At 38.8% G+C, this 23,878-nt stretch overlaps 1 protein-coding gene across 1 annotated transcript in view; it reads left to right on the top strand.

Annotated features, from left to right (window-relative positions):
• ILVBL (ilvB acetolactate synthase like) overlaps nt 1–23,878 on the top strand; it is a 144,732-nt gene that overhangs the window by 32,650 nt on the left and 88,204 nt on the right. The window lies entirely within an intron of this gene.

Here is a 23,878-nt window from a genome sequence, read left to right as displayed (position 1 = left end):
TGGTAAGCGGATTTCCTCAGCAGACAATCCTTTCATCCAGGAGAATGGTCTCTCCATCCCGAGTGTTTGAAAAGAGATTTGCAAGAGGAAGATCTTAAAACGTCTCAATACCAAGCTACTCAGATAGTAGTCGAGGTACAGGGATCCCCAGGGGGAGCTAACAGATGCATTAGCAGTGCTTTGGAGGTTCAACCTAATTTATCCTTTCCGACCGTTACCACTACTTCCTAGTGTAGTGGCTCGAGTCAAGCAGGCGTCAGTGATACTGACTGCTTCTTCTTGGCCGCCAAGGATATGGTTCACGGATCTAGTGGGGATGTCATCATCTTCTCAGTGGAAGTTACCTTGTCGCAGGGATCTGCTGACCAAGGTCTCTTTGTTCATCAATGTCTAGATTCTCTGAGGCTGACTGCGTGGAGATTGAACGCTTAATCCTAGCCAAGAGAGGGTTTTCTGAGAGAGTTATTTTTACTTTCATTCCAGCTCGTAAGCCGGTTGCTCGTCGCATCTATTATAAGGTGTGGAGGACCTACTTGTTCTGTTCTCCAGGATGAACTGGAGAAGGGCTTTTCTGCTAGTCCCCTGAAGGGACAGTTTTCGACCATGTCTGTGTTATTGCACAAGAGGTTTGCAGAGCTTACAGATGTGCAGCCATTTGTTAAGGCTCTGCAGGGTTCTGACCTGTGTTTAGATCTAAGGCTCCTCCTTGGAGTTTAAATCTTGTCCTTAAGGTTCTGCAATGGGCTCCATGGATCCTTTGCATGAAATAGACATTAAATTGTTCAACACAAAAGGTGGGAATGGAGAGAAAATTCCCAATAAAGAATGTGATTGCAGCACTCTCTATCCTGACTACTAGGCAAAAATAACGAACAACTAAATTAAAACATAACTTTTAATAGTGTATTATAAAATGGGTGTAGAACTTAAAACCATGGATGAAGTAGTAAGATTATAATAACCCTTGATTGTATTAATTCAATAGGCCTTTAAAGTATGATATCCTTTCATTACATAAGGGTTAAATCAAGAGCAGGGGTTAGTGTACAAAAATGATCAGTGTTTGTTGAATATTTGGAGATCTTAATCACATTCCAAACTGGCCACTACCCTGCAGACCAATTACTGAGATAAATCACACATGTAGTATCAGTTAAAGGTACTTCTGCTGGGATATATGAGAAAATCCCTTGTATTCAAAGGAGAATAGTTTGGTGTACTAAATCCTTAAAGAGGTGACTACTTGTCAATATTATTTTCTGGTATCGATCTAAGCAATATTATGACTGGTCAGTGACCATATAAGATAGGTCAGGTATAATGACAGGGACACTATTTGCCTATATGTAATATAATGCTTAGACACGTGTCTCTTAGTGTTATTATTGCAAATGCCGTTAGGTCATTTATAAAGTCTCTTAAGTGTTGGCACAAATGCATCACTTGTATTGGGGTACTTCAGATAGATAGTCTTGGATATCGTCTAATTGGTATCAATATGTAGCTTGGTTAACTAGACTATTTACTGTCTGGCTTATAAGGTCGCTCTAGTATGTGAGCTCCAATTATTCATATTAAGTTAATACAAAGGCATTTTATCTTCCCCATCTGAGACCTTATGCATCGCTATAGCGTGGAATCCACATAAATGTAGCAATAAAATGACTCTCTGTTAAAATATGTTGTGTCTAGTAGTTAAACAGAGAGCCAATTGTAGCTGTTACAAATCCCCTGCTATTTTACTGAGTACACCTGCAGCTCAGGTTACCGAGTATGTGTTTAAGTATGTGTTACCAGCTTGCTGTCAAGGTTGCAACAATAGTGCTATAGTATATTGTATCTAATCGTTAAACAAGAGCCAATTTTGGCTGTTACAAGTTCCCCACTGATTTACTGAGTACAAATACAGATCGAAAAATGTAATAAGCAGCGCCTGGGTTATCTCACCAAGCTCACTGTATAAGTACCTCCTAACAAAGGTACAAGAATAAAGATACAGTGAATAACAAAATACAGGAGCACCAAAAAGGCTGAGGGTGATGTTCAAGGTTAAAAGGATAAAAACAAATATTTATTGATAAAACATAAAACATAAAAAGTGCAAACAGCTATGAGTGCTGATTACTAAGGATCGAGGTAGCTGAGGTATCAGATATTCCTACAAATGAGAGAGAGAACAATAGCTGGTACAATTGCTAGTGTGCAATGGAAAGGTGAATGCTAATGCACCTAGGACCTACTCGTGATAAATGAGTACATGAGCAACAACTAAAGATAAATAAATAGTAAATTGACAATGGTGCAATGGTAAAACAATGAACTATGTTACAGAATACATGAAATATATGTACACGTGTACAAAAAATATAATAATGTGTCCTTGTGACCAAAAAAGAGGTGGATGAAAAATGTTCAAAATCCCATGGGATGTAATCCTTAAAGAGTATATGAGTGTCACAGAAGTGATGAACAAATTGTCAAGGAATCCTAAATAGTAAGGACAGTAATCTGTGAAAAGCTGCCCTCCTAGAGACGTCCTAAGGGCAAGTGATGGTACCTATAAAAAATAAATGGATAAGACCATGTGCAAAAACCGATGTACTAAGTGAGTCTAATCAGAATCTGACTCACCCGGGAAGAATAGACACCTCCTTGTAGTCCAGTCTACGCGTTTCGGCCCTGTGATGGGCCTTTTTCAAGACATAAGGAGGTGTGAATTAATTAGACCATATATGTGGTTCTTCAATCAATCATAAGATTTGAATTAGACGCCAAAAAATTGCGCCGGCTTGCACGCACGTATCCTGTATACAACGTTGTGAGTGCTTCCGGTTATGATTGCGTGACTTCCGGTTTACTGAAAGAACTTCACATCCGGTTTTCTGTTTTTACGTCACTTCCGGATTAGGGGTATGTGGTGGCCATATTGAATAAGGGCAAGACAATGAGCGAATGTAAATTTACATGCAGCAAGAAAAAAAAATGGATAAAGAGGAGGCATCTATTCTTCCCAATATTAATAAACTTATAAGAAAGATAATTTAAAGTATTATATAATACACACTAAAATCATATTTCAGACTTATGCCACTCACAATAGTAACCGTGGCATGTTCAAATGGATATTGTGAAAGTTTTTATATATTACTTATAATTGTAATTAAAGTATTTCTAATGAAATGTCTTAGTTTAAAAACTATGTAAAAGAAAACAGTATGAAAACAGTATGAAAACAGTAGGAAAATGTAATAGCATTATACTGATCAGAACAGAAGATACCAATCGTTAACTAAGAAATACCAGTGGTTAGCTAAGAAATAGTACCTATTCTTTCTTTGATGGTTCATCATAACAAACTTATATACATTATTAAGAATGACATAATAATATCCATATTATTTTTAAACTAAACAACTAACATATTAAAGTTAATAAACATTAATTAAAACCTACTGACCTATATTTTCTCCAAAACGAAGTTTCATAACGTTCTAAAAGTTATATCTTTTATTAGCCGATGATGTCACGTTATCCTGCCCACTATTTTCAGCACTGCATGTTCAAAATACTTAAACCAATAACTTTGTGTTTAAAGCGCCATTTTGAAACCTAGGTATTGTAAACGGATTGGTACAGAGCAAAGGATACCCACGGAGCAGTGATGTGCAGTCACTAGAGGCAGGTGAGGCAGTGCTTCACCTCTCATATGGGCAAAAATATATATTTTTTTATTGGCTTTAAAAAAAAAATTGTAATTTTTTTTCCCCAGCATTTTTTTTTCTCACATCTATATGTTGTGCAATGAAGAGGCACAAGCAGGTCTGCCCACCATTACACAACATGCTGCGCCACCTACTGGATGCAAGTGGTTAAGATCATTGCATGGCCCATTAACTGCTTATTTGAGGCAGTCCTATTTGGGCTGAACCAATCCAGCGAGAGGCATTAGTAAGTGGAACATAGGGTTGGGGCTAGATGTTAAATCATATAAAACAAAACAAAAACGGAAAAAAACAACTTTCATATATTTTGTTGCTGTCCTGTGAACCTGCTAGCTTTGCTAAAGTGAAAAAGAGAGTTCTGTTCTTCCCCTCTAAGTGCAGTGGAATGTGCCACTGTCACTTCCTGAATCCTTACAGAGCAGGAAAAGAGGCACAGAGAGCAGTGTTTCAGCCACATCTTATTAAAGTAAGATTTTACTGAAAGGGATTCTGTTAGTGAAAAAGATCATTTAATGAATGTGGTTTAGTGTTTTTTTACTCTTTTACAGCAGGGTCGTTTTTGTATTTTGTTTACTCAAACTTTACACCCACTAACTTAGCAGCTTGCCTCTGTACTTCCCACTAAATTATAGACTCATTTTCTGAACTCTCTGTAGCTCTGCTGTTTTATTACTTAAAAATGCAGTGGTCCCTCTCCCCTTGTGTGTGGGTGTGTGTCTCTCTCTATCTATCCATCTCTCTCCTTATGTGTTGTTCTCCCCCATGGTCTCTTTATCTCTCTCTGTCTCTCTTCCTCCCCCTCTGACTCTCATCCCTTATGTAATGAAAGAATCTATAAGCATAATTTGCAGCATTAAAGTAAAAAGTATGTTTTAAACATATTTTAATGGGCATGGATTTCTAGATCTCATAATCAGAGCAAGCATTGTGTTATCTGGCAAGAGTTTCTGTTACAATCCTTTTAGACTAAAATCAGATGTTTACTAAGTTGACCAGTTTTCCAAGACACCATTTAAAGGGACATGAAACCCATATGCAAATTTAAATAACTTTCCAATTTACATCTAATATCTAATTTTCTTCATTCTTTTGATGTCCTTTGTTGAAAATCATATCTAAATATGCTCAGTAGCTGCTGATTGGTGGCTGCACATAGATACCTCATGTGATTGGCTCACCCATGTGCATTGCTATTTCTTCAACAAAGGATATCTAAAGAATGAAGGCGTATCCTGCCACTGCCTCACCAGCCTCTGACGTCACTGCACGTCACTGCCACGGAGTGGGTTTGGAAAACAATTAAATTTGCAGACAAGATTTCTGATATACTGTAGAGATATGTTAATGAAATGCTATTGATAAAAAGCGTATTTGGGGTAGTTAGTTAGTAACAGGCATAGAAAATATTTACTTACAGTGGCCCTTTAAGTCTCCAGAGTGGCCAGCCTTAGCCCCATATTTACTAGCTAGTACGAACATACATACTCGTAACATATAGGACTATAGTGAATAGGTTGTTTGAAATCTTTACTCAAAGGTCAGTCACCCCTTACTTGGTGTATATTGTAATTGAAACAATACAGACATATCAAAATTTCGCAAAAAGGAGCCAGTATGATCTAGGTCAGGACATACAATGACCATACATGGTAGGTGGGTGCTAGAACAGATGTAATATAATAATGCTAAAACAGATGCACTAATGCATTCAAACCTTTGGGATAAATGCAGTCAAGATTGAAAATCCACTTAGATTCTATCTTAAGCATTTTCTGTCCAATGTCACCCCCTCTCCAATCTTTCAACACCTTACCAATGCCCATAAATTTAAAAGTGGTATCTCTGCCTTGATGTTTGTCTTTAAAGTGTTTATAAATGGGTAGGCCAGTTTTTCCCCATTTTATCTGAAGTAGGTGTTCTCTGATTCTGTCTTTCAGACAGCGTGTGGTTTGGCCAACATATTGTAGACCACAACCGCACTCTATCAGATAGATGATTTATTTGTCTATGCACCGTATGGTATCCTTAACTTTGAATGTTTCATGATTAGTGTGAGTTATAAAGGTGTCAGTTTTCCTGCTATGTGTGCAGGCTTTACATGATGAACAGGGAAAAAAACATTTTAGTTTGTTGCCCTTAGGGTCTCGATCATAGTGACCCTTTCTCGTTGGTATACTAGGGGCTAAAAGGGTTTTCAGATTTCTTGCTTTACGATATATAAATTAGGGTTGGTTGGTCAGATGTTCACTTATCACATCATCTTCTTTAATAAGATGCCAGTGTCTTTTAATGATTTTTTTTCTATAGTACCCCTATTCTCGTTATATTGTGTGATGAACGGTATATCTAGTTCACTTTTTTGCGTAGGGACATTCTTATTTTTATAGCTCAACAAAGACAGGTATTTTCATTCGAGCAGTTCTTTCTAACTCGCATAAGTTGTCCCTTTGGGATATTTGTAATCCATCTGTTAAGGTGGCAACTTGTGTGATGGATGTAATTGTTGCAGTCAACATTGTTAAAGTACGTCGCTGTTTCAATGTTGCTGTTTTTCACTCGGATATCTAGATCTAAAAAGTTGATATAGTCCTTACTGATTGTGTAAGTGAATTTTAAGTTGGCCTGATTTTGGTTCATCACATTGAGAGTATGGGTAACATACTCCCCATGTGGCACAGTTATGGGGACCAGGTTCGCGCCTAGCTATGCCAACTTATATATGGGTAAATGGGAATTCCTGCCCTCTATAAAAGATACATTGACAACATATTGATGATCTGGGGGTACTCACGAGGATCTTACCCATACTCTCAATGTGATGAACCAAAATCAGGCCAACTTAAAATTCACTTACACAATCAGTAAGGACTATATCAACTTTTTAGATCTAGATATCCGAGTGAAAGACGGCAACATTGACACAGCGACGTATTTTAAGGATTTTGACTGCAACAATTACATCCATCACACAAGTTGCCACCTTAACAGATGGATTACAAATATCCCAAAGGGACAATTTATGCGAGTTAGAAAGAACTGCTCTAATGAAAATACCTGGATTACACAATCCCTTAATCTAAAAGAGAGATTTCTAGAAAGGGGTTACAACGAAGTCTTAATAGACAATACTATCAACGAAGTTGGCAAAATTGATAGAAAGTCTTTGTTGAGTTATAAAAATAAGAATGTCCCTACACAAAAAAGTGAATTAGATATACCGTTCATTACACAATATAACGAGAATAGGGGTACTATAGAAAAAAATCATTAAAAGACACTGGCATCTCATTAAAGAAGATGCTGTGATAGGTTAACATCTGACCAACCAACCCCAATTTATATATCGTAAAGCAAGAAATCTGAAAACTATTTTAGCCCCTAGTATATCAACGAGAAAGGGTCACTATGATCAAGACCCTAAGGGCAACAAACTAAAATGTTTTTTTCCCTGTCCATCATGTAAAGCCTGCACACATGGCAGGAAAACTGACACCTTTATATCTCACACTAATCATGAAACATTCAAAGTTAAGTATACCATACGGTGCATAGACAAATACATCATCTATCTGATAGAGTGCGGTTGTGGTCTACAATATGTTGGCCAAACCACACACTGTCTGAAAGACAGAATCAGAGAACACCTACTTCAGATAAAATGGGGAAAAACTGACCTACCCATTTATAAACACTTTAAAGACAAACATCAAGGCAGAGATACCACTTTTAAATTTATGGCCATTTGTAAGGTGTTGAAAGATTGGAGAGGGGGTGACATCGGACAGAAAATGCTTAGGATAGAATCTAAGTGGATTTTCAATCTTGACTGCATTTATCCCAAAGGTTTGAATGCAAACTTTGAAGTAGTGCATCTGTTTTAGCATTATTATATCACATCTGTTCTAGCACCCCCCTACCATGTATGGCCATTGTATGTCCTGACCTACACCTTAATGGATCCTTTTTGCGTAATTTTAATATGTCTGTATTGTTTCAATTACAATATACACCAAGTAAGGGGTGACTGACCTTTGAGTAAAGATTTCAAACAACCTATTCACTATAGTCCTATATGTTACGAGTATGTATGTTCGTACTAGCTAGTATATATGGGGCTAAGGCTGGCCACTCTGGAGACTTAAGATTGTCTAGTCCTAATGTATATCCCCCCGGCCACTATTATATTAACAAACATTACATTTGTAATCTTTCCCACCTTCCATTCATCTGAGATCTTACATTATGGATATTATTATGTCATTCTTAATAATGTAAATAAGTTTGTTATGATGAACCACCAAAGAAAGAATAGGTACTATTTCTTAGTTAACCATTGGTATTTCTTAGTTAACGATCGGTATCTTCTGTTCTGATCACTATAATGCTATTACATTTTCATACTGTTTTCATACTGTTTTTATACGGTTTTCTTTTACATAGTTTTTAAACTGACATTTTATTAGAAATACTTTAATTACAATTATAAGTAATATATAAAAACTTTCACAATATCCATTTGAACATGCCACGGTTACTATTGTGAGTGGCATAAGTCTGAAATATGATTTTAGTGTGTATTATATAATACTTTAAATTATCTTTCTTATAAGTTTATTAATATTGGGAAGAATAGATGCCTCCTCTTTATTCGTTTTTTTTTCTCGCTGCATGTAAATTTACATTCACTCATTGTCTTGCCCTTATTCAATATGGTCACCACATACCCCTAATCCGGAAGTGACGTAAAAACAGAAAAAAACAAAAAAGTAATATATAAAAACTTTTTCAATATCCCTTTGAACATGCCACGGTTACTATTGTGAGTGGCATAAGCCTGAAATATGATTTTAGTATGTATTATATAATATAGGTGGCCCTCTGTTTACGCCGGTTCAATTTGCGCCGTTTCAGAATAACAACCTTTTTTTTCAGTCATTTGGAAAGCAATTCACTAATTAAAATAGCCAGTAGGTGGAGCTGTCCGCTTGTTTTGCAGCAAAGTTATGCAACTTAACAATACACAGATCAGACCAGATCTATCGAGCAAAATTTAGCAGGCACTTCCCTATTATCTTCCTGTCCAGCAGCTTCAGGTGAGGGTGCCTAACTGCTTATTAATCACTGCAGACTGAAATGCATAGAATAAGTGCAGACCCAATATTATTTAACATGCTAACAATGCAGATAACTGATTGCAGAAAAATGCAAGTAAAAAAACGTTTTTGTTCTTTAAACTTAGTTTGATGATGATGCAGTCTGTTGTGTGATTATTTAATTAGGTGCTGTTAGCAAATGGTTTTTGTTCATTAAACTTGGTTTGATGATGATACAATCTATATTATTAGGTTTAGAATGCTGTTTAGCATTTAAAGTCTTAATTTCGAAGCTTTAAAAATAATGTATTAGGTGTTACGTGACAATTTTAAGAGGGTTCTGGAACCTAACTCCCTCACTTCCCATTGACTTACATTATAAACTGGGATTCAATTTACAACGGTTTCGATTTACAACCATTCCTCCTGGAACCTAACCCTGGCGTAAACTGAGGGCTACCTGTACTTTATATTATCTTTCTTATAAGTTTATTAATATTGGGAAGAATATATGCCTCCTCTTTATTCGTTTTTTTTTTCTTGCTGCATGTAACTCACATTAACTCATTGTCTTGCCCTTATTCAATATGGCCACCACATACCCCTAATCTGGAAGTGACGTAAAAACAGAAAACCGGATGTGAAGTTTTTTCCGTGAACCGGAAGTCACGCAATTATAACCGGAAGCACTCACGATGTTGTATACAGGATACGTGCGTGCAAGCCGGCGCAATTTTTGGGGGGCTAATTCAAATCTTATGATTGGTTGAAGGACCAGATATATGGTCTAATTAAATTGCGCCTCCTTATGTCTTGAAAAAGGCCCATCACAGGGCTGAAACACGTAGACTTGACTACAAGGAGGTGTCTATTCTTCCCGGGTGAGTCAGATTCTGATTAGACTCACTTAGTACATCGGTTTTTGCACGTGGTCTTTTCCATTTATTTTTAGAGCTACCATCACTTGCCCTTAGTACGTCTCTAGGAGGGGAGCTTTTCACAGATTACTGTCCTTACTATTTAGGATTCCTTGACAATTTGTTCATCACTTCTGTGACATTCATATACTTTTTAAGAATTGCATCCCATGGGATTTTGAACATTTTTCATCCACCTCTTTTTTGTTCACAAGGATACATTATTATATTTTTTGTACACGTGTACATATATTTCATGTATTCTGTAACATATTTGTCAAACGTCTATGTTTATATTAGCACTTATAGGTAGCACCTAGTTCATTGTTTTACCATTGCACTATTGTCACAAATTACTATTTACTTATCTTTAGTTGTTGCTCATGTACTTATTTATCACTGTCAGTCTGACTCACCAAGTCGACTAGGTCTTAGGTGCAATAGCATTCACCTTTCCATTGCACACTAGCAATTGTACCAGCTATTATTCTCTCTCTCATTTGTAGGAACATCTGATACCTCAGCTACCTCGATCCTTAGTAATCAGCACTCATAGCTGTTTGCACTTTTTATGTTTTATCAATAAATATTTGTTTTTAACCTTGAACATCACCCTCAGCCTTTTTGGTGCTCCTGAGTACAAATACAGCTCAGATTACCAAGCGTGTGTTTTTAATAGTAGAAAAAATAGTAAATTGTGATACAAATATTGATTATTACAAGCTTGCTCTCAGCAATAGTTATGGTTGCTAACTATCGGCTAGATTACGAGTTTTGCGGTACGAGTAAAAAAGCAGCGTTAAGGCTCATAACGCTGCTTTTTCACTACCACTGGTATTACGAGCCTTGCAGGTTTAGGGGCACTGCACACATTTTTGGCCGTACCGCAAATTAACTTACGCAATTTGCGTAAAGTCTTTTTTCAATGGGACTTCCATAGCGCCGGTATTACAAGATTTTTCTTGGAGGCCAAAAACTGAGCGGTACAGCCTATCCCTCAAGATTCGTAATGCATCCTCTTCTTTCCATGGCTAACGACGAATGAAGGTTCCTTTTAAATGACGTAATCTTCACATGGCGTCCCTTGAATTCCGATTGGCTGAATTCTATCAGCCAATTGGAATTAAAGGTGAAAAAATCCTATTGGCTGATGCAATAGGATTTTAGTGTCAGTTTTTTTTAAGTGTTAGTGTCAGTTTTTTTTTAAAGGTTTATTGGGTGGGTTTTATTTTTAGGTTATGGTTTGGTTTGTAAGGCGCCTGGTTCTCCTTACATACTTTTTCCAAAATTTTACAAGTTTGATGTTTTTGCTTCTGCTGAAGCAGCCTTCGGGAGAAAGGTTTTGCAGGCTGTGGTGCCCTCAGATTAGGGTCCGCCTCTCTTTTTTTCCCTCCCGTTAGCATTCCGTATATTCTAGAGCTTGGGTATATGTTTCCCACAAGTAAGGAATGCAGCTGTGGACTCTTCCCAAATTAAGATGGAAAACATAAATTATGCTTACCTGATAATTTCATTTCAATCTGTATGGGAAGAGTCCACAGCTCCCACCCGTGTTCTCCAGTGGGCGGCCCTAAATTTAATTTTTTTTCTTCTGGCACCTTTTTCACCCTGATATTTATCCTACTGTTCCTTGTTCCCTTAGCAGAATGACTACGGTTATGAGAAAGTGGGGGAGGTATTTGAGCCTTTGGCTGGGGTTTCTTTGCCTCCTCCTGGTCGCCAGGTTCAGTATTTGCCACAAGTAAGGAATGCGGCTGTTTACTCTTCCCATACAGATGGAAATTAAATTATCAGGTAAGCATAATTTGTTTTTGAACTCTCTAACAAGAAAAAGAATGGGAAAAAATATTTGACTTTAGTGTCCTTTTAAGGAGCCATAAATACCCTTTTTTTCCTCTTAAGAGGCTATCATTACCTCTTAAAGGAACATTAAACACTAAGGGCTAGATAATGAGTGATTATCTGAATCTGATTTTTTTTGTACAATATATATCTATACACACACCAGGTCTGGTCTAAGGAAGGGGTCTGTGGACTCCGAAACGTTACCACAATAAATAAGTATTTTTTTCTAAAAATCCAGTGAGTGCAGTCCTATGTTTCAATTGACTATATATATATATTTATAGTGTGTGTATAGATATATATTGTACAAAAAAAAATCAGATATATTTAGAAACCTATTTATGAATAAATAGAACATATTCTCCTATGATCAGACCATTTTTCAATTTCTTACCCTTAAAGGGACATGAAACCCACATTTTTTCTTCCATGATTCAGATAGAGAATACAATTTTAAACAACTTTATAATTTACTTCTTTTATCTAATTTGCTTCATTATCTTGATATCCTTTGCTAAAAAGCATATCTAGATAGGCTCAGTAGCTGCTGATTGGTGGCTAAACATAGTTGGCTCATATGATTGGCTCACCCATGTGTATTACTATTTCTTTAGCAAAGAATATCTAATGGATTAAGCAAATTAGATAATAGAAGTAAATTTGAATGTTGTATAAATTTGCATTCTCTATCTTAATCATGAAAGAAAAAAATTGGGTTTAAAGTGAATGTAAAGTGCGCATCCTCACTAATGTTACCCTTAACGTCTATTAAAAATAAATACCAGTTTCATTCATCGATTTACAATGTTTTTGTTATATACCTTGTTTTTTTATTTTGTTCGTTGGCTCCCGTTATTTTGATCCTCCACCCGGCACGCGCACCTACTTAGTGTCAGTCTGACGTCTTAATTACCAATCAAGGCTCTAACCACAGGGGGACCCACCCGCTTAAGCTGACAGCACTACTCCTTTCTGCGCCTGTGTTGTTATCATGTTCACCGACTATTTCGTTTAACGCTTGTGCACATTTCGCGCATGCGCAATAGTTTTACTTTACGGAGCCCTGTCATTTCTGAATTACTGTACCGCTCGGTAAGTACATCAGTAACAGGGCTCCGTATTCTCTAATTACAGCTTATTTTGAAAATCAATATTGTTTGAATAATAAAATATTAGTTAGCAGGCAAAACATAATGAAATTAAAAAGTTCTGTTTCAATAAACACTTACAATCGATGTGTATTGTATTTTTATTTGGCGGTATTAGGTGCTGGGTTAGCAGATCGTTTACTTCTCTTCACAACGATAGTATTCAATGAATGTATTGATTCAATGAATACTATGGTTGATTGACAGCGGAAACAGCATTTCATGCATGCGCAATGGGAAGTGAAAACGGGAGCGCGCATTGAAGAGACGTAAACAGCGGGTGGGACCGCTGTATATGTGATATGTCTAAAACTAAGGAAGTAAACTGTGGGAGGAGCAGGTACTGTGAATAGTCGATATTTCGACTAAAAAATAAACTACATATTACTAATTTTTTAATAAATGTATAGTGGCGGTTAGGTTAATATCAGGATTGCCTACAGGAATATGTGTTCAAAAGAACGAAAATTTAAGCACCAGGGCTATTTCTCCAACATAGGTGTGTCCGGTCCACGGCGTCATCCTTACTTGTGGGATATTCTCTTCCCCAACAGGAAATGGCAAAGAGCCCAGCAAAGCTGGTCACATGATCCCTCCTAGGCTCCGCCTACCCCAGTCATTCTCTTTGCCGTTGTACAGGCAACATCTCCACGGAGATGGCTTAGAGTTTTTTAGTGTTTAACTGTAGTTTTTATTATTCAATCAAGAGTTTGTTATTTTGAAATAGTGCTGGTATGTACTATTTACTCAGAAACAGAAAAGAGATGAAGATTTCTGTTTGTATGAGGAAAATGATTTTAGCAACCGTCACTAAAATCCATGGCTGTTCCACACAGGACTGTTGAGAGCAATTAACTTCAGTTGGGGGAACAGTGAGCAGTCTCTTGCTGCTTGAGGTATGACACATTCTAACAAGACGATGTAATGCTGGAAGCTGTCATTTTCCCTCTGGGATCCGGTAAGCCATGTTTATTACGATTGTAAATAAGGGCTTCAAAAAGGGCTTATTAAGACTGTAGACTTTTTTTGGGCTAAATCGATTGATTATTAACACATATTTAGCCTTGAGGAATCATTTTATCTGGGTATTTTGATATAATAATATCGGCAGGCACTGTTTTAGACACCTTATTCTTTAGGGGCTTTCCCAAAGCATAGGCAGAGCCTCATTTTCGCGCCGGTGTTGCGCACTTGTTTTTGAGAGGCATGGCATGCAGTCGCATGTGAGAGGAGCTCTGATACTTAGAAAAGACTTTCTGAAGGCGTCATTTGGTATCGTATTCCCCTTGGGGCTTGGTTGGGTCTCAGCAAAGCAGATACCAGGGACTGTAAAGGGGTTAAAGTTCAAAACGGCTCCGGTTCCGTTATTTTAAGGGTTAAAGCTTCCAAATTTGGTGTGCAATACTTTTAAGGCTTTAAGACACTGTGGTGAAAATTTGGTAAATTTTGAACAATTCCTTCATGTTTTTTCGCATTTGCAGTAATAAAGTGTGTTCAGTTTAAAATTTAAAGTGACAGTAACGGTTTTATTTTAAAACGTTTTTTGTACTTGTTATCAAGTTTATGCCTGTTTAACATGTCTGAACTACCAGATAGACTGTGTTCTGAATGTGGGGAAGCCAGAATTCCTATTCATTTAAATAAATGTGATTTATGTGACAATGACAATGATGCCCAAGATGATTCCTCAAGTGAGGGGAGTAAGCATGGTACTGCATCATTCCCTCCTTCGTCTACACGAGTCTTGCCCACTCAGGAGGCCCCTAGTACATCTAGCGCGCCAATACTCCTTACTATGCAACAATTAACGGCTGTAATGGATAATTCTGTCAAAAACATTTTAGCCAAAATGAACACTTATCAGCGTAAGCGCGACTGCTCTGTTTTAGATACTGAAGAGCATGACGACGCTGATATTAATATTTCTGAAGGGCCCCTAACTCAGTCTGATGGGGCCAGGGAGGTTTTGTCTGAGGGAGAAATTACTGATTCAGGGAACATTTCTCAACAAGCTGAACCTGATGTGATTGCATTTAAATTTAAGTTGGAACATCTCCGCATTCTGCTTAAGGAGGTATTATCCACTCTGGATGATTGTGACAAGTTGGTCATCCCAGAGAAACTATGTAAAATGGACAAGTTCCTAGAGGTGCCGGGGCTCCCAGAAGCTTTTCCTATACCCAAGCGGGTGGCGGACATTGTTAATAAAGAATGGGAAAGGCCCGGTATTCCTTTCGTCCCTCCCCCCATATTTAAAAAATTGTTTCCTATGGTCGACCCCAGAAAGGACTTATGGCAGACAGTCCCCAAGGTCGAGGGAGCGGTTTCCACTTTAAACAAACGCACCACTATACCCATAGAGGATAGTTGTGCTTTCAAAGATCCTATGGATAAAAAATTAGAAGGTTTGCTTAAAAAGATGTTTGTTCAGCAGGGTTACCTTCTACAACCAATTTCATGCATTGTCCCTGTCGCTACAGCCGCATGTTTCTGGTTCGATGAGCTGATAAAGGCGGTCGACAGTGATTCTCCTCCTTATGAGGAGATTATGGACAGAATCAATGCTCTCAAATTGGCTAATTCTTTCACCCTAGACGCCACTTTGCAATTGGCTAGGTTAGCGGCTAAGAATTCTGGGTTTGCTATTGTGGCGCGCAGAGCGCTTTGGTTGAAATCTTGGTCGGCTGATGCGTCTTCCAAGAACAAGCTACTTAACATTCCTTTCAAGGGGAAAACGCTGTTTGGCCCTGACTTGAAAGAGATTATCTCGGATATCACTGGGGGTAAGGGCCACGCCCTTCCTCAGGATCGGCCTTTCAAGGCAAAAAATAAACCTAATTTTCGTCCCTTTCGTAGAAACGGACCAGCCCAAAGTACTACGTCCTCTAAGCAAGAGGGTAATACTTCTCAAGCCAAGCCAGCTTGGAGACCAATGCAAGGCTGGAACAAGGGAAAGCAGGCCAAGAAACCTGCCACTGCTACAAAGACAGCATGAAATGTTGGCCCCCGATCCGGGACCGGATCTGGTGGGGGGCAGACTCTCTCTCTTCGCTCAGGCTTGGGCAAGAGATGTTCTGGATCCTTGGGCGCTAGAAATAGTCTCCCAAGGTTATCTTCTGGAATTCAAGGGACTTCCCCCAAGGGGGAGGTTCCACAGGTCTCAGTTGTCTTCAGACCACATAAAAAGACAGGCATTCTTACATTGTGTAGAAGACCTGTTAAAAATGGGAGTGATTCATCCCGTTCCATTAAGAGAACAAGGGATGGGGTTCTACTCCAATCTGTTTATAGTTCCCAAAAAAGAGGGAACGTTCAGACCAATCTTAGATCTCAAGATCTTAAACAAGTTTCTCAAGGTTCCATCGTTCAAGATGGAAACCATTCGAACTATTCTTCCTTCCATCCAGGAAGGTCAATTCATGACCACGGTGGATTTAAAGGATGCGTATCTACATATTCCTATCCACAAGGAACATCATCGGTTCCTGAGGTTCGCATTCCTGGACAAACATTACCAGTTCGTGGCGCTTCCTTTCGGATTAGCCACTGCTCCAAGGATTTTCACAAAGGTACTAGGGTCCCTTCTAGCTGTGCTAAGACCAAGGGGCATTGCTGTAGTACCTTACTTGGACGACATTCTGATTCAAGCGTCGTCCCTTCCTCAAGCAAAGGCTCACACGGACATTGTCCTGGCCTTTCTCAGATCTCACGGATGGAAAGTGAACGTGGAAAAGAGTTCTCTATCTCCGTCAACAAGGGTTCCCTTCTTGGGAACAATAATAGACTCCTTAGAAATGAGGATTTTTCTGACAGAGGCCAGAAAAACAAAACTTCTAAACTCTTGTCAAATACTCCATTCCGTTCCTCTTCCTTCCATAGCTCAGTGCATGGAAGTGATCGGGTTGATGGTAGCGGCAATGGACATAGTTCCTTTTGCACGCATTCATCTAAGACCATTACAACTGTGCATGCTCAGTCAGTGGAATGGGGACTATACAGACTTGTCTCCGAAGATACAAGTAAATCAGAGGACCAGAGACTCACTCCGTTGGTGGCTGTCCCTGGACAACCTGTCACGAGGGATGACATTCCGCAGACCAGAGTGGGTCATTGTCACGACCGACGCCAGTCTGATGGGCTGGGGCGCGGTCTGGGGATCCCTGAAAGCTCAGGGTCTTTGGTCTCGGGAAGAATCTCTTCTACCGATAAATATTCTGGAACTGAGAGCGATATTCAATGCTCTCAAGGCTTGGCCTCAGCTAGCGAGGGCCAAGTTCATACGGTTTCAATCAGACAACATGACAACTGTTGCGTACATCAACCATCAGGGGGGAACAAGGAGTTCCCTGGCGATGGAAGAAGTGACCAAAATCATTCTATGGGCGGAGTCTCACTCCTGCCACCTGTCTGCTATCCACATCCCAGGAGTGGAAAATTGGGAAGCGGATTTTCTGAGTCGTCAGACATTGCATCCGGGGGAGTGGGAACTCCATCCGGAAATCTTTGCCCAAGTCACTCAGCTGTGGGGCATTCCAGACATGGATCTGATGGCCTCTCGTCAGAACTTCAAAGTTCCTTGCTACGGGTCCAGATCCAGGGATCCCAAGGCGGCTCTAGTGGATGCACTAGTAGCACCTTGGACCTTCAAGCTAGCTTATGTGTTCCCGCCGTTTCCTCTCATCCCCAGGCTGGTAGCCAGGATCAATCAGGAGAGGGCGTCGGTGATCTTGATAGCTCCTGCGTGGCCACGCAGGACTTGGTACGCAGATCTGGTGAATATGTCATCGGCTCCTCCTTGGAAGCTACCTTTGAGACGAGACCTTCTTGTTCAGGGTCCGTTCGAACATCCGAATCTGGTTTCACTCCAGCTGACTGCTTGGAGATTGAACGCTTGATCTTATCGAAGCGAGGATTCTCAGATTCTGTTATCGATACTCTTGTTCAGGCCAGAAAGCCTGTAACTAGAAAGATTTACCACAAAATTTGGAAAAAATATATCTGTTGGTGTGAATCTAAAGGATTCCCTTGGGACAAGGTTAAGATTCCTAGGATTCTATCCTTCCTTCAAGAAGGATTGGAAAAAGGATTATCTGCAAGTTCCCTGAAGGGACAGATTTCTGCCTTGTCTGTGTTACTTCACAAAAAGCTGGCCGCTGTGCCAGATGTTCAAGCCTTTGTTCAGGCTCTGGTTAGAATTAAGCCTGTTTACAAACCTTTGACTCCTCCTTGGAGTCTCAATTTAGTTCTTTCAGTTCTTCAGGGGGTTCCGTTTGAACCCTTGCATTCCGTTGATATTAAGTTATTATCTTGGAAAGTTTTGTTTTTAGTTGCAATTTCTTCTGCTAGAAGAGTTTCAGAATTATCTGCTCTGCAGTGTTCTCCTCCTTATCTGGTGTTCCATGCAGATAAGGTGGTTTTACGTACTAAACCTGGTTTTCTTCCAAAAGTTGTTTCTAACAAAAACATTAACCAGGAGATTATCGTACCTTCTCTGTGTCCGAAACCAGTTTCAAAGAAGGAACGTTTGTTGCACAATTTGGATGTTGTTCGCGCTCTAAAATTCTATTTAGATGCTGCAAAGGATTTTAGACAAACATCTTCCTTGTTTGTTGTTTATTCCGGTAAAAGGAGAGGTCAAAAAGCAACTTCTACCTCTCTCTCTTTTTGGATTAAAAGCATCATCAGATTGGCTTACGAGACTGCCGGACGGCAGCCTCCCGAAAGAATCACAGCTCATTCCACTAGGGCTGTGGCTTCCACATGGGCCTTCAAGAACGAGGCTTCTGTTGATCAGATATGTAGGGCAGCGACTTGGTCTTCACTGCACACTTTTACCAAATTTTACAAGTTTGATACTTTTGCTTCTTCTGAGGCTATTTTTGGGAGAAAGGTTTTGCAAGCCGTGGTGCCTTCCATTTAGGTGACCTGATTTGCTCCCTCCCTTCATCCGTGTCCTAAAGCTTTGGTATTGGTTCCCACAAGTAAGGATGACGCCGTGGACCGGACACACCTATGTTGGAGAAAACAGAATTTATGTTTACCTGATAAATTACTTTCTCCAACGGTGTGTCCGGTCCACGGCCCGCCCTGGTTTTTTTAATCAGGTCTGATAATTTATTTTCTTTAACTACAGTCACCACGGTACCATATGGTTTCTCCTATGCAAATATTCCTCCTTAACGTCGGTCGAATGACTGGGGTAGGCGGAGCCTAGGAGGGATCATGTGACCAGCTTTGCTGGGCTCTTTGCCATTTCCTGTTGGGGAAGAGAATATCCCACAAGTAAGGATGACGCCGTGGACCGGACACACCGTTGGAGAAAGTAATTTATCAGGTAAACATAAATTCTGTTTTTTACATTTCTGCGGTATTTGTGTTTAGCTGTAATTTTCCTCTTACTCATTTACTGTACCCACACATATTATATACCGTTTTTCTTGCCATTAAATGGGCTTTCTAAAGATAACATTATTTTCATATTTTATAAATTACTATATATTTTTTTTAATAAAGTATGATGAAAAAATGGAAAAAACACACTTTTTCTAACTGACCCCCCCAAAATCTGTTGCACATCTACAACCACCAAAACACCCACACTAAATAGTTTCTAAATTTTGTCCTGAGTTCAGAAATACCCACTGTTTACATGTTCTTTGCTATTTTTGCAAGTTATAGGGCAATAAGTACAAGTAGCACTTTGCTTTTTCCAAACCATTCTTTTTTCAAAATTAGCAATAGTTACATTGTAACACTGATATCTGTCAGGAATCCCTGAATATCCCTTTTCACAAACTTTAGGTTTCTCACTGAAATTATTTACAAACCGCTTGTGCTATTATGGCACAACTGGTTGTAAATGCTCTGGTATCCCCTTTGTACAGAAATAGCAGACATTTATGGCTTTGGCATTACGTTTTGGTAATTAGAAGGCTGCTAAATGCCGCTGCGCACCACACTTGTATTATGCCCAGCAGTCAAGGGGTTAATTGGGTAGCTTGTAGGGTTAATTTTAGCTTTAGTGTAGAGATCAGCCTCCCACCTGACGCATCCCACCCTCTGATCCCTCCCTGAACCCCTCAAACAGATCTCTGCCCTCCCCCACCTCACAATTTTCACTGCCATCTTAAGTACTGGCAGAAAGTCTGCCAGTACTAAAATAAAAAGCTTTTTAAAAAAAAAAAAAATATATATATATATATATTTTTTTTTTATATATATTATTCTGCAGTGTTGGATCTCCCCCTTAGCCCCCAAATTCCCTAACCCCTCCCCCCCAAACAGCTCTCTAACCCTCCCCCCTCTACCTAATTGCCGCCATCTTGTCTGCCAGTACCCACTTAGCAATACAATTTGGCTATTTTATTTTTAAGTAGTTTAGAAAAGGGGGAAGTAAAAAGCGCTAGGCTATCACTATCTTAGTAATACAGTAATTATACAGGTGATATTTCCCCACAGCAGCTACTACCTAAAAAGTATGATATGTACCTGCCCTCTATAGTACAATCATTCCTATGATAAAATATTAGTGCAAGTGTTTGTAGAGCGCTTCATAGAAAAATATAAAAAATATATCTAAAATCTCTTGTCTTATATTTTAAGAGTATGTGAATATATGATACACCGAACTGTGCAAATAATAATTCTATGTCACCGTTAATTGACACACTGCAATATATAAAACATATACATAAGTGGCGGTATAAATGTACCAAAAAATATGGATACAGGTATACCTCACTTTACAGCGCTTCACTAATACAGCGCTTTGTGGAGCTGAAGTTCAACCTCCAAGGATTTGGAAACAGTGCTGTAATCATCGTGAGATTGCGAGAAAAGTGACTGGCACCATTTTGTTATACTAAGTTCACTCTGTTTACAACATTACAGCGCAATGTGTGTCTCAGTGTTATAGTCTGGCAAATTTTACTACAGTAATTATTTATTGAATACTAATAGAATACTGTGCTGTGCTAGTGTTAAACTAAACGTAGCACTATTGCACGCCTAATGTATGTTAATTCAAACATGTTTTCAAGTTTTTAAACGCACTGGCAAGTGAAAAGAAAGCTAAATCTCCCTTGTTTCACTTTAAGGCAGTTTTCACTTTACAGCGGGGCTCCGGTCCCTAACCCGCTGTATGAGCGGGGTATACCTGTATATAAATAAAAAGTTAAAAAAGGTTTAAAAAAATCTTTTATATTATCAAGAAGTTCCTTTAAAATATGTAAAAGTTCCTTAAAGATCTTCCTTAAAATATCTTCATAGTCTTATTCAAAATCCAAGAGAAAACCTGACTTTATTATTTTGATACTTGTAATAAGGTAGATAATAATACCGTTGATAATAGTAATAACACAGTTTATCCAAAATATCCAGAGTAAGAGGGAAAAGAATGGCCGACCCCGTCGGGGTTCCTACTTACTTTTCTTACCCCCAATCTTATGAGGTAAGTGCCGCACAGTTCGAAGGATAATCCACAACTAGCCTCCAAAATCCCATCTTCTCTGCTGCTTGGAGTTGGTAGAGTAATCTCCGGAAAGCACAGATACGGAGTACATGCAGTAAGAAGAAAAATCACAAAATAGTGCAATATTGTACTTTTATTTGTGTACCAAAAAAAACAAAACACTCTAAAAATTGGCTGCTTACAGTGTTTCACCTCAATCTAATATGAGGTAATGGGAAAGTATTAATTTGAAACCAAGTTTGAATCGTTTGGTTAGTTCTTCAAATGAAAATCTATGCACTGTCATCACAGTATAAGAATAGCCGTTCTGTAAATATTCCTTTCGCGTTTCGAAGGTAAATGACCGTCTGGTCCCTTCATCAGAGGAATCTTCCTTACGCGTTTCGAAGGTAAATGACCGTCTGGTCCTTTCTTCATCAGAGGATCCATCCTTTTTTATCCCCATCATTTATCCACCCAGATCCCTTTCCCAACCTTTATTCCCCCCTCCCTCTTCCACCTTCCCTCACCCACCTTCCCTCACACGATCACTTTACTGTGATCTTAAGCGGGCACGCTCTCCTGCATTATTGGCAGAGATCCCTGCTTTACCAGAAACAGCTCCAGCAATGGGCCGCCACCCGCCTCCCTGCTATGGCTCCCACCCACCCGCGATCGGCACCCTCTGCATTGACAACTCTGCAAATCTATTTCTGCAGTGCCCCATTTGTGGGGCATGCAGAAATAGCGCAATCTCTCTATTTTGAACGTGATCCCGGCAGAGAGAAGCCCAGGACTGCAGCGACATACAGGGTACGGCGCTAATCGTTTCGGGGTTAAGGAACACAAAAGTCAAAACTAAACTTTCATGATTCATATAGAGCACACAATTTTAAACATCTTTCCCATTCACTTTCATTATCTAAATACACACAATCTTTTTATATGCACACTTTCTAAGACACTGAGCATGTGCAAGAATTCACACAATATATGTACATGCATTTTGTGATTGGCTGATGGTTGACACTTGAGGCAGTGAGAGCAAACAAAATATAACTAACTTTAAAATTTGTCAGAAATCTACTCGTTTGAACTTCAAACTAAGTGCTTTTGCGTTGTCTTTTTATTATGCATTTACTGACTATGCAGTTCTACTGCGTTTAGTGGTCTTTTACTACATTTTAGTGCTGATGTGTTTGCACAAGTGCATTAACCCTCCTTTAGATACCTGCAGTGAAACCTCAATTCTAAAATTGCTGCACTCATGACTAGAGGGAGGAGGGTGTGCCTGGCGTCATAGACTTAATCCTATTTTTGAAATTGCGTGATCGCATGCACAATCGCGTGATTTCACTTCTAACTTATTTGTTTACATCGTAACTTGGTTAACATTTTATTTGTTGCCTGTTTTTCAATAGCCAAACCCCTCCCACAAATTGCCTTACCTGGAGGAGCCACTCCTGGTTTGAGTATGGCGATAATAAGGCTAACAACGTGGTATAAAGAGCATTATTTTGCAGTTGTTACAAGCGAAAACCAATTAGGTACAGATATGTGACAGGGTTATCCTTGATAAATCTGCAGTGTGAAATTACAGCTGTGAGACTTTGAAAATCCACAATTTTCACAACTAAATTCCATGAAAAGGGGCAAAAAACATAATGAAAGTGTATTGCAAAGTTGTTTTATAACACATAGCTAAACATTTTATTTTAAAATTTCAATGTGTTTACTGCCCCTGTAAAATATTTATTTTGTATTCTGACCTTTTGCAGTAGTGTCTAATTGTTAATATATACAATGCGTATGACCTTTTAGATAAACCATTATAAATCTAAACATTGCATTTAGAATTTTTGATCACCCTCACTGGGATTTTTTTTTTTTTTTTAATACCAGCCCTTTGTCTCAAAGCTTGTAAATATCATGTGTGTTTTTTTTTTTTTTTTTTTACTTTTCCTATTCACAGTTGTATTGCAACGGAACAGCACTTATAACCAATAGATAGGTCTTAGAAATATTACTCGAATCCATACTTTATCAGTTTTTTTTCATTTGCAATATCAGTTTTTCGATCTATAATCTATCATCTGCAGATTGTTGCTCTGTATCCCAAAAAATTGAGTTTGTATAAAAAGTATACTGAACACTAAGGGTTCCATGTGCTAAGCAGCAAATGCCCTTGCGGAGCAGGTTTGCTCCTCTGAGCCACATTATGAGAATTAGCGGTTATCTGATCACTGCTTCTTACTCTCTCTGCCACATCTGAGTTTGTTCAGGGTGATTGACAGGCCCAACTCGCGTACTAGCTAGGTGCATTATCACATATGGGCAGCGGACATACAGTGTCTGCTGCTTATCCTATGTATCCTGAGGGGACAGGTTTGCAAGTCAGAAACCTTGCCTGCCTGTGGCATAGTACACCGGGTACTAAAAGTTAATTTTCATTTTTTTTAAAATAAACAATATACTCATTTAAATGCTGTTGCTTCGTGGTGATCAAACCCGAACTCTGTTTTAATAATTTAAATTTAGATGGATCTTTGGTCCTAACCTACAAGGCCCTAAATTATTTTGACACCTACAATACAGCCATTATCCTCAAATAGATTCAGAATCGTATATCCTGAGATATAGTACAAGTATTCTTAAAGGGACAGTATACAGTAATTTTCATATAACTGCATGTAATATAAAACCT

This window comes from Bombina bombina, chromosome 8 (genome assembly GCF_027579735.1).
Source record: "Bombina bombina isolate aBomBom1 chromosome 8, aBomBom1.pri, whole genome shotgun sequence".
NCBI lineage: Eukaryota > Metazoa > Chordata > Amphibia > Anura > Bombinatoridae > Bombina > Bombina bombina.
The sequence above is the reverse complement of the archived record's forward strand: the minus strand, read 5'-3'. Positions and strand labels throughout refer to the sequence as shown.